Here is a 9,075-nt window from a genome sequence, read left to right as displayed (position 1 = left end):
TGTGAACGGTTCCCAGGTTCTTTGAAGCTCTGTAGTGCAAATGTTGTAGAAACTGTAGGGCACATTTGGTGTGGGACAAATGGGGGGGGGGGGTTGAAGGATATAAGCTCTGGATCTAAGCTGGAGAGCTTAGTAGATTCAGCTTTCTATTGTTACTCTACGCGTTGTTAGAAATAAACTGCTTTAGGACTTTCCTACGGTCTCTGTTATTTCCACGTTCGAGAGCCTGACGCAGTCTACCTCGCAGGTTGTTGTGAGAATCACATAGGGTGGAAATCTTATATGTCACTTCCTGCACCTTGGAGGAAGATAGCATCAGAATGTGATGGGGGTGAGCAGAATTGCAAAGGTACTCTAGAAATTCAGCCCCCCTGGGGTATTGGCCCTTTCAGCAGGTAGCCAGCAAGCTATGGTCGTGGTTGGAGTGCTGAGTTCAGTTGTTAAAACCAGCTTTCGGGGTGCCTTGCTGCCCGGCTGCCCCAAGGTGCTAACAGCCCCGCCATCCACTCTCCCAGAGGAGCGAGGGGGCTTTCACAGCTGCTGCAGCTAGGCCCTGTTGCCCCCCTCCACGAGAAGTTCCTCGGCAACAGGTAAGTGGGCAGCAGGGGGGGCGGCGGTGGAGGGGAGGTGCGCGGCAGGGGGCACGCGGCAGGGGAACGATTGTTAAATTATTAGAATCCCATCACTGGCCTGACCTCAGGGATGTAGTGAGGGGGCCCCAGGGGGGGCTCTTGTCCCAGCGCCAGGTGCTGGGGGTGCCCTGATCACTACCCCCCCTCGCAAAAAAAACCCTTTTGGTGCCTTTAAAATGCACTGAAGTTCTATCCAAGGCACACCAAAGCCGGCAAGAGACCGGGGGTGGGGGTGGGGCAAGACTGGGGGGGGGGCGTTCTCTTTCCTTCTCTGACCTTGTCTCTGCCCCCAGTGTTTTGCCAGCCTCAGATAGAAGTTTGGTTTTTTTGCATGGCGGGGGGGGGGGCGCAGCTGTTTGGGGACACAGCTGTTGGATGGGTGGCAGCAGATGCAGCTGTTGGAAAGTGGTGCTATTTTTTAAAAAAAGTTATGCCCTTGCCTGATCTACCTGGGAGGGCTGTTGTGAGGATAAAATGGAGCAGAGGAGAATTATGTAATAAAGTTCCCATAAGGGAGAAAAGTTGAGTGTAAATAAAGTAAGTAAATAAATAATCCAGATGGCTCCGGGCACGACTGGTCTGGTTTAATCACCAATGTGTATTATTTTTCTGGAAGGAAGAATATACATGGGAGGCTGAGCATCAACCCTCCTACCTTGAGTGATCCTAAATGCGCAATCTCGCTTCCAGAGAGTAGGACTGTCTTCCAGGACGAGCCCCGGATCCTCCCAGGCCTTCTTGCAGGTGGGCGTGGCAGGTATTCATTTATTTATATCCCGCTTTTCTCTCCCAAGCAGTTCAGAACATTCTTTCTCCCCTCTTCCTTGTTCACACTTGCCACCCTGCAAGGTAGGCCAGGCCCAGAGTTTGCCAGAGACCCCAAGGTCATCGAATGAGCTTCCAGGGTGGAGAAGTGGGGGTTCAAACCCCGGGGTCGCCTGACACTCTCTTGTCCACTACCCCACAATGCCCCCACAGCAAATGAGCAACCAACCCCCTTTTTTTTTTTGGCTCTTTACATCTGGGCCCTTTTTCATCTAATGGGGCTCGCCGTTCCTCCCCAAGAGGGAGGATTTAAAACTGGGGATTTAAAACTGGGGTTTGTTGGACGCCTTTTATCATTCTTACTGCTGTTTTTGAAAGGTTTTAGCAATTATATTTATAACTGTATTGGGATTTTATGCTGTGCACCGCCCGGAGCCCCTCGGGGATGGGGCGGTATAAAAATCTAAACAATAAACAAACAAACAAACAACCCCCCCCCCCAGGAGTCAGCGGGATTTTGTGGCCTTCAAAGGAAGGAAACCTCTGGCCATCCCAAAATGCTATGTGGATGGACGGCACAGAAGACGGATGGAGAACGTAAAACGACCCCCCCTTTTTTTAATGGCATATTGGGGAGGGGGGGGCGTTTGGAGCCGCCGGCGAGATCAAGGGCTTGCATTTGGAGCCGCCGCCGCGATCAAGGGCTTCACTTGCAAGCGAAATTGGCCGCGCCGGCGGTGCCTTAAGAGCGAAATTCGATCCGGATTCTGGAACGGAGCGGAGCGGGGCGGGGCGGCCGGCAGGGGGCGCTGTGGCTCGAGAGGCCGGGGGGGGGGGGGCGCCCCGCGAGGGGTCTTCCGACGCAGCAGCGGCTTTGCACGGCGGAACTTCCCCGGGCCAAACCCCAACCCCTGCGGTTGGGAAAGCCCCCCTCTCAGGCTGAGCCCCCCAGCCTCGCCAGGAGACGGGTCCCAGGTCCCGACTTCAAGGTTGCCAACCTTCCGGGGGGACCCGCAGCTCTCCCGGCCTGACTCCTGAGCTCCACGGCAGGGCTCAGTTCCCCTGCAAAAATCGGAACTGGGACGGCGTTACAAACCCCCCCCCCCCCGCCGTGGTCTCTTCCCCCTCCACCTCGTTCCCCCCCCCCCCCCGCAAACCTCCAGGAATTTCCTCTCCTGGAGTTGGCAACCCTGCTTTGCACGCGAGTCCACCCGGGACCCCCCCCCCCTCTGGCGGCGAGGCCTGGGAAAAAACCGCTTTCACGCGTGCGTTTATGTCTGGCTGCTGGCGCGACACGTGTCGCCCTTCCGGCGTACAGCGCCTGGCACCTGTTCAGCGGCGCTTGGAGCTCTTTGGCGACCGAAGAAACCTCCGGAGGTCGCCCGGGAGCTGCCGCCGGCTCTGCGTTTGGCTCCCTGGCGGAGACACGCCGGGCGCTAACAGCGAGAAAGCCCCTGAGCATGTGCAGAGCGCATTTCCCTTTGCTGCGCCGGGAACTGAAGTGGGCGGGGGTGATTCTTGCTCCGGGGCGGGGGGGGGGGGAAGCTGCACTCTGCACATGCTCCGGGGCTCCCGCCGCAGCCCGCCCCAAAATTCCCGCCGCGGGGCCCCTCCTCCGCAGCTGTTCCGGCTCCACTCCGGAGCGACGGGGCGGGGCGGCGTGACTTCACCCGAGCCGCTCGCCATTGGCCTGGCGGCCTGCCACTCCAGGCACTTCCTTCTGGACGCCCAGAAAGTTTCTTGGGGCAAGTCGAGCGCGCAGCCGTCGGGGCGGCCTCTTGCAGACCCCCGCGGGGCGCCCCGAAGCCGGCCCGGCCGCCATGGCCTCCTCCCCGCCCTGCGGAGCTCCCCCCGCGGGCCCCGAGACGCCCCCGCCGCCGCCCTGCGCGCCCCCCGCCGCCCCCCCCAGCCCGGGCATCTCTTTCCAGCTGCAGATCGGGCTGACCCGCGAGTTCGTCCTGCTGGCCGCCGCCTCGGATCTGGCCCACGTCAAGCAGCTGGCCTGCTCCATCGTAGACCAGAAGGTACGCGCCCCGGGCGGGGGGGCTCAATCCGGAGTCGGGCCGGCGCGCTCCGCATTCCCGACGGCGTCCAGGTGCGCTGCGACGGGCGTCGCCTTGGCGCCCCCCCCCCGCCCCCCCCCCCGAGCTCCCCGCTCTCGGAGCCGCCGACCCGAAACCCGGCCCGCCTCCGCTCCTTCCTGGCCCGCCGCCCGCCCGCCCAAGCGCCGTCGGGGCAGCAGGTTCCTCGGGGCAGAGACCCGGGGCTGTGCTCGCCGCTCTGGGGTCCGGGAGCGCGTTGACGTGAAGGGCCTTTTCGGGGGCCACTCCGTGGACATCAGCAGGGTTGGAGAGTCAACGCGTTGCAGCAGCAGCACCCCCCCCCCACCCGTGTGTGTGTGTGTGTGTTTGTGCCTGCAACTGTGTATACAAATGCATTGTGTGTAGATGGGGCCTGCCCAGCTCAGTCTGCATTGGAGTTGCTGTGTGAGTGTGAATAGTGTAGTGGTGTTTAAGGCTGCCGTTTGTATACCAAGGCTTGTGCTGTGTGTGTCTGTGTGCCTGCAACTATGCGTGTACACTAATGTGTTGTGTATCGATGGGGAGTGCCCAGCCCAGTCTTCGTTGGAGTTAGAGTGTGTGCGTATCAATAGTTTGTGTTTAAGCCTGTCGTTTGTGTGCTGAGGCTTGTGCTGTGTGCGCGATGAGTTCCTTAGTCACAGCAGGTGCATCTTAGGATCATGGGTGCCTACCTGGTTGTGTAGATGCTGTGCGTTCCACTTGTGCAGTGGCGTAGGTGGTTAAGAGCTCGTGTATCTAATCTGGAGGAACCGGGTTTGATTCCCAGCTCTGCCGCCTGAGCTGTGGAGGCTTATCTGGGGAATTCAGATTAGCCTGGGCACTCCCACACACGCCAGCTGGGTGACCTTGGGCTAGTCACAGTTTCTGGGAGCTCTCTCAGCCCCACCCACCTCACAGGGTGTTTGTTGTGAGGGGGGGGGAAGGGCAAGGAGATTGTCAGCCCCTTTGAGTCTCCTGCAGAAGAGAAAGGGGGGATATAAATCCAAACTCTTCTTCTTCTTCATTTGTGAGAGGGTCTTTAAATCCCCTTCTATTGTGCGTGCAGGCCGAGGGCTGTGTATGGGTCTTGCCTGCCTCTGCGCATTGCCTAAGGAAGGGTTGCCAACTGACCAAAAAGCATTGTTTTTCCTGCTGCTGTGTCTTTCACAATGTTGTCAATGGAAATTGGAAGGGACAGCTTCCACTGTGTCCAAGGGCTGAACCTTCAATCATCGGCAATAGGGCCTCGGATCCCGTTGCCACGAAGGACACAGGAACGGGCCCTGGTGACAAAGTTGGCACCTTCAGAGAATTGAGTTCAAATACCTGCATAGACATCAATATCCCCCCCACCAAACCTACCTGACAGGGTCCTCAGGGTAACTCCTGGGAGGCGCGTTGGAAGTTCAGATAGGAGCAGCTAATCACAGGTGTCAAACTCGCGCCCCTCCAGATGTTATGGACTACAGTTCCCATCATCCCCTGCCAGCATGATGCAGCCGGGGCTCAGACCTGCAAATATATGACTTAAAGAAAAAGTTGTAATTGGCGGATTTTGGATTTAGGTTTACGCTGCTAGAAGTGGAGGGGGTGGTAAAGGAGATGGGGTAGGAAAAGAAACGGGGGGGGGGGGTGGGGCATGAAAGGGGGGTAACCATTGGGGGGGGTCATGTGGGTCTCTCCCCTCCCCACTGCAACAGGATCTTCTTGGCTGTCCGTTCCCCTCCAACGCTCCCGTCCTCTTTCCGGTCTGTGTTTCAGAACAGAAGCTTCTGTTTATACGCACGGAATAATGCAGTTTCACTCAATCCACTTTGCAACGGGATTTTGCTGTGCGAAAGTAGCCCAGTCCACTCATAAGGATCCCCGGGGTCAGTTGTCGGAGGTGCATGACTCCGAGTGTGTGAAAGCATCTTCCAAGCCTCCCTGTTGTTATTCCAGAAGGCCTCAGCTGTAAGGGCGAAGGACAGAGGCACTTTCGTTGTGCGCATGGGCGCATCAAACGTATTTCACAGATTCCAAAGAGGGCCGGTGGGGCTCAAAATAGGTTCAGGGGCTGAGTTGCGGCAACCCCCCATCATCATAATAACACCCTGAGTGACAAGGTCTTTTAAAAAATGCGTTCATGTTATCACACATAATCCACACAACCTTCCTGTAAGGTAGGCCGGAGTTGTTATCCCTCCTATTGTATGGGGGATGGTGGTTTGGGACCGTGGTTGGCTGAGGCTGGCTTAAGACCCTGGGTGAGTTTGCAGCCGGGGCTCAGACCTGATCTGTCGATGTCACCGTCCTGGCTTCGCTGTCCCCCTTTCCTTGCCCTCCCCCTCTTCAGTGACCCGGAGCGCCTTTTTCTTTCTGCGCTCAGAAGGTTTGTGTTTGGACGAAGGAGCGGAAACAGGCGCCATATTCCCTGCTGGTCCTTGCTGGGCAGGAAAGGGAAGAGCGCCGGATTCCAAGAGTCTCAACACGAATCGCTGGGGGGGGGGGGGGGGGGTCCAGGATGGAAGCGGCCCGTCTGCCGCATCCTTCACTGCTGGCTGAGAGAGAGAGAGAAACTCGGCATGCAAACGGTTCTCTGGAAAAGCCAAACTGAGCAGCAGCGACTTTTCATTGCCTCTTCATTGCCTTTGGAAGCCGCTGCGGAGAGATTTCGATTTAACTTTCCAGGAGGAGGGATGGAGGCAGAAGAAACGCTTGGTTTCCAGAGCTTGATAGGAGGGCAGATTTGGGACAGGAGAAAAGTGGAAGCCCCTGAAGCACCGTTTTGGCCCGTCCACGCTGCCGGTCCCAGCTGGGCTCCAACGGAGTTCCTCCCCGCTCTTTGCTTCCTTTCCTCTCTTTGTGAAAAGTTTGTAGGATTCCAGCTCCGCAGGCTGAGTCACGATGGGAGGGGCTTTATTTGAGCCCAGCTGGGACCGGCAGCACGGTCAACCTTGCTGCTGCGAATTAGTGGTCCAGAAGTGGTGCGTGTGAGCATGCACAGAGGTCCGGAGGCAAAGGGGAGGCGGGATTGTGGAACTACTTGTGAGAGCAGAAGGAATGAGCTTTGAGGGAAGCAGGAGGATCGGAGGGGGTGATGAAGCCAGCTTTTCCAAAAGCAAGTGACTTGCAAAGCCCCTGAGAATTCAGTTGGTGTCAAGAGCAGAGGCGGATGAAAAATAAGTAAATGATATGTTGAGGGAGATTGTACCTTTCATCGGTCCGAATTTGGAAAAGGGAGGGAAGTGAGCGTGTCCCTTTAGCCCACCGTGGTCTACACTCATTGTCCAGAATTATTTGAGGTAGCCTTTTGAGTGGAGATGCCAGCGGTTGAACAAGAGACCCTAAGACAGTGGTGGCGAATCTATGGCACGGGTGCCAGAGGTGGCACTCAGAGCCCTCTCTGTGGGCACGCACAAACAGAGTGCCCCCCCCCCCCCCACATCTAGGCTGGCCTGGGCCACTGGGCTCGATTATTAGCATTAAACCTAAGGCCTAGTTTTGGGGAAGCAGTGTAGGTAACCCTGTTAAGCGCTGTTAAACCCCACTGATTTTCATGTGAAGAACTAAAGCACGATCCTTTACCTGGGAGTAAGCTCGGTTGCTGGCAATGGGGCTTGCTTCTGAGTAAACCCTCCTAGGGTCGTGATTCACCCGTTGGAAAAGTGGCACGGTTGCTTCAAAGCAAAGCCACCGACTATCACCAAGCTTACCCCCGAGTAACGCACGCCTCTGAGCCAATTGTTTTTTCTAAACTAAAACCTCAGTATTCAGGTTAAATTGCCATGTTGGCACTTTGCAATAAATAAGTGGGTTTTGCGTTGCAATTTGGGCACTCGGTCTCGAAAAGGTTCGCCATCACTGCCCTAAGACAATAATGACATCAGAAGGGTGCTGCTGGAAGAGACCAATGGTCCATCTTGTTCAGCATCCTGCCCTTCACAGCGACCAATCAGATCCTTGGGAGATCCAGCAGCTGCCTAAGAAGTCGAGGTCTTCCTGGCATTCAGTGGTTGACTGCCTCTGATTGTGGAGGTTCCTTTTAGTCAACCTGGCTAGTAGCCACTGAGGGGAGGGGGAGGAGGGGGAGGCAGGAGCGGGCGGCAGGAGGAGGAGGCAGGAGGAGGAGGCAGGAGGCGGCACACCCTTCCCCCCTCACAACAAACACCCCGTGAGGTGGGTGGGGCTGAAAGAGCTCCGAGAAGCTGTGACTAGCCCAAGGTCACCCAGCTGGCGTGTGTGGGAGTGCACAGGCTAATCTGAATTCCCCAGATAAGCCTCCACAGCTCAGTCAGCAGAGCCGGGAATCAAACCCGGTTCCTCCAGATTAGATACACGAGCTCTTGACCTCCTACGCCACGCTGTTCCCCTGGACAGTTGCCTTTCACCTGGAGGTCTATGGCTGGACCTCTCGTTTCTCAGCTCTGAGCTGGAAGCGTCACGATTTGTACACAGCGGGGAAGCTCTATATTGAGAGGCCGTATATCTCTGGAGGGCCGGCGCTGTGGATGAACACAGGTGGGCATCAACTTATGCCCTGCATGGGAAATTTCCCGGCAACTCTGTCTGGCACTGTAAATTGTCTGCTCCGTGGAACGCTTGCAAATGGCTTGTAAGTTTGGAGGCGAGTACCTGTGTCCTCCACCCTTAATAGCTGTGTACAATTTGCTGCCAAGGGTGTAAATATTTGCTACATCTGAATTATACAAGAGGCTTCAAAATGGGGCTTATTTATTTGCCAGGATTTTTTCTTTTTGGCAAACTCTTCCATAGAGTTGGCTGCCATACAATTCAGTAGAACAAAAGAACAATAAAACTGCGCAGTGGTTAACCGATCAACAGAAAAGGCCATCAGTAAATAATACAGGGAACATCAATAGGAAAGAGGCGGGGAAGGAGAATGTACAGGTGGGATCCCCAATCTTTTTGAACCTGTGGATGCCTTTGAAATTCTGAAACAGGATGGTGGGTGTAACCACGGGAGACAAAGGCCTACACCCACCCCACAGGAAGCCCAAGTTCAGGGGAAATATACGGGAGAAGGGAGGAGAGAGACAGAATAAAACCAGCTCACACTAAAGCAACTTTAAAAAATTCTGCGCAGCCAGATCTCCAGTGGCCAGTCAGACCCTGCGACGGTCAAGAACGACACTTGGCTCCACCCACACTTAGAAGAGTGTGTCACGCACACACGCGCGCCATGTTGGAAACCCTTGCTTAAAGACTACTAATGATGGGGTGTCAGTGATGTAGTTAGTCATTGGTGTCATTCAGTAGTGGGATCCAAAAATTTTAGTAACAGGTTCCCATGGTGGTGGGAGTCAAACTGTGGCGTAGCGCCAATGGGACTGGAAGCGAGAACTGCGACAGGGGCGTGGCCCGGAGCATTCTGAAGGCGAGGAAATTCCTGGGGCGGGGCTGTGGCAAGGACGCAGCCGCTGCACCAGTCCTTGGGCGGGAAACGAATGCACGCAGGCGCAGGCTGCCACGCACGCCGGTGCACCTCCTGCTAGACTGCTTCGAGTTCTGCGCGCTACTGCTGAGAGGAGGGGCGTAACTAAGGCAAAAATCACGTGGCAAAATCACCCATTAGTCCCCCCCTCTCGGCACACGCAAATAATTAGTAACCTACTCTC

This window comes from Sphaerodactylus townsendi, linkage group LG06, assembly GCF_021028975.2.
Source record: "Sphaerodactylus townsendi isolate TG3544 linkage group LG06, MPM_Stown_v2.3, whole genome shotgun sequence".
Taxonomy (NCBI): Eukaryota; Metazoa; Chordata; class Lepidosauria; order Squamata; family Sphaerodactylidae; genus Sphaerodactylus; species Sphaerodactylus townsendi.
Note: the sequence above shows the minus strand (reverse complement) of the source record.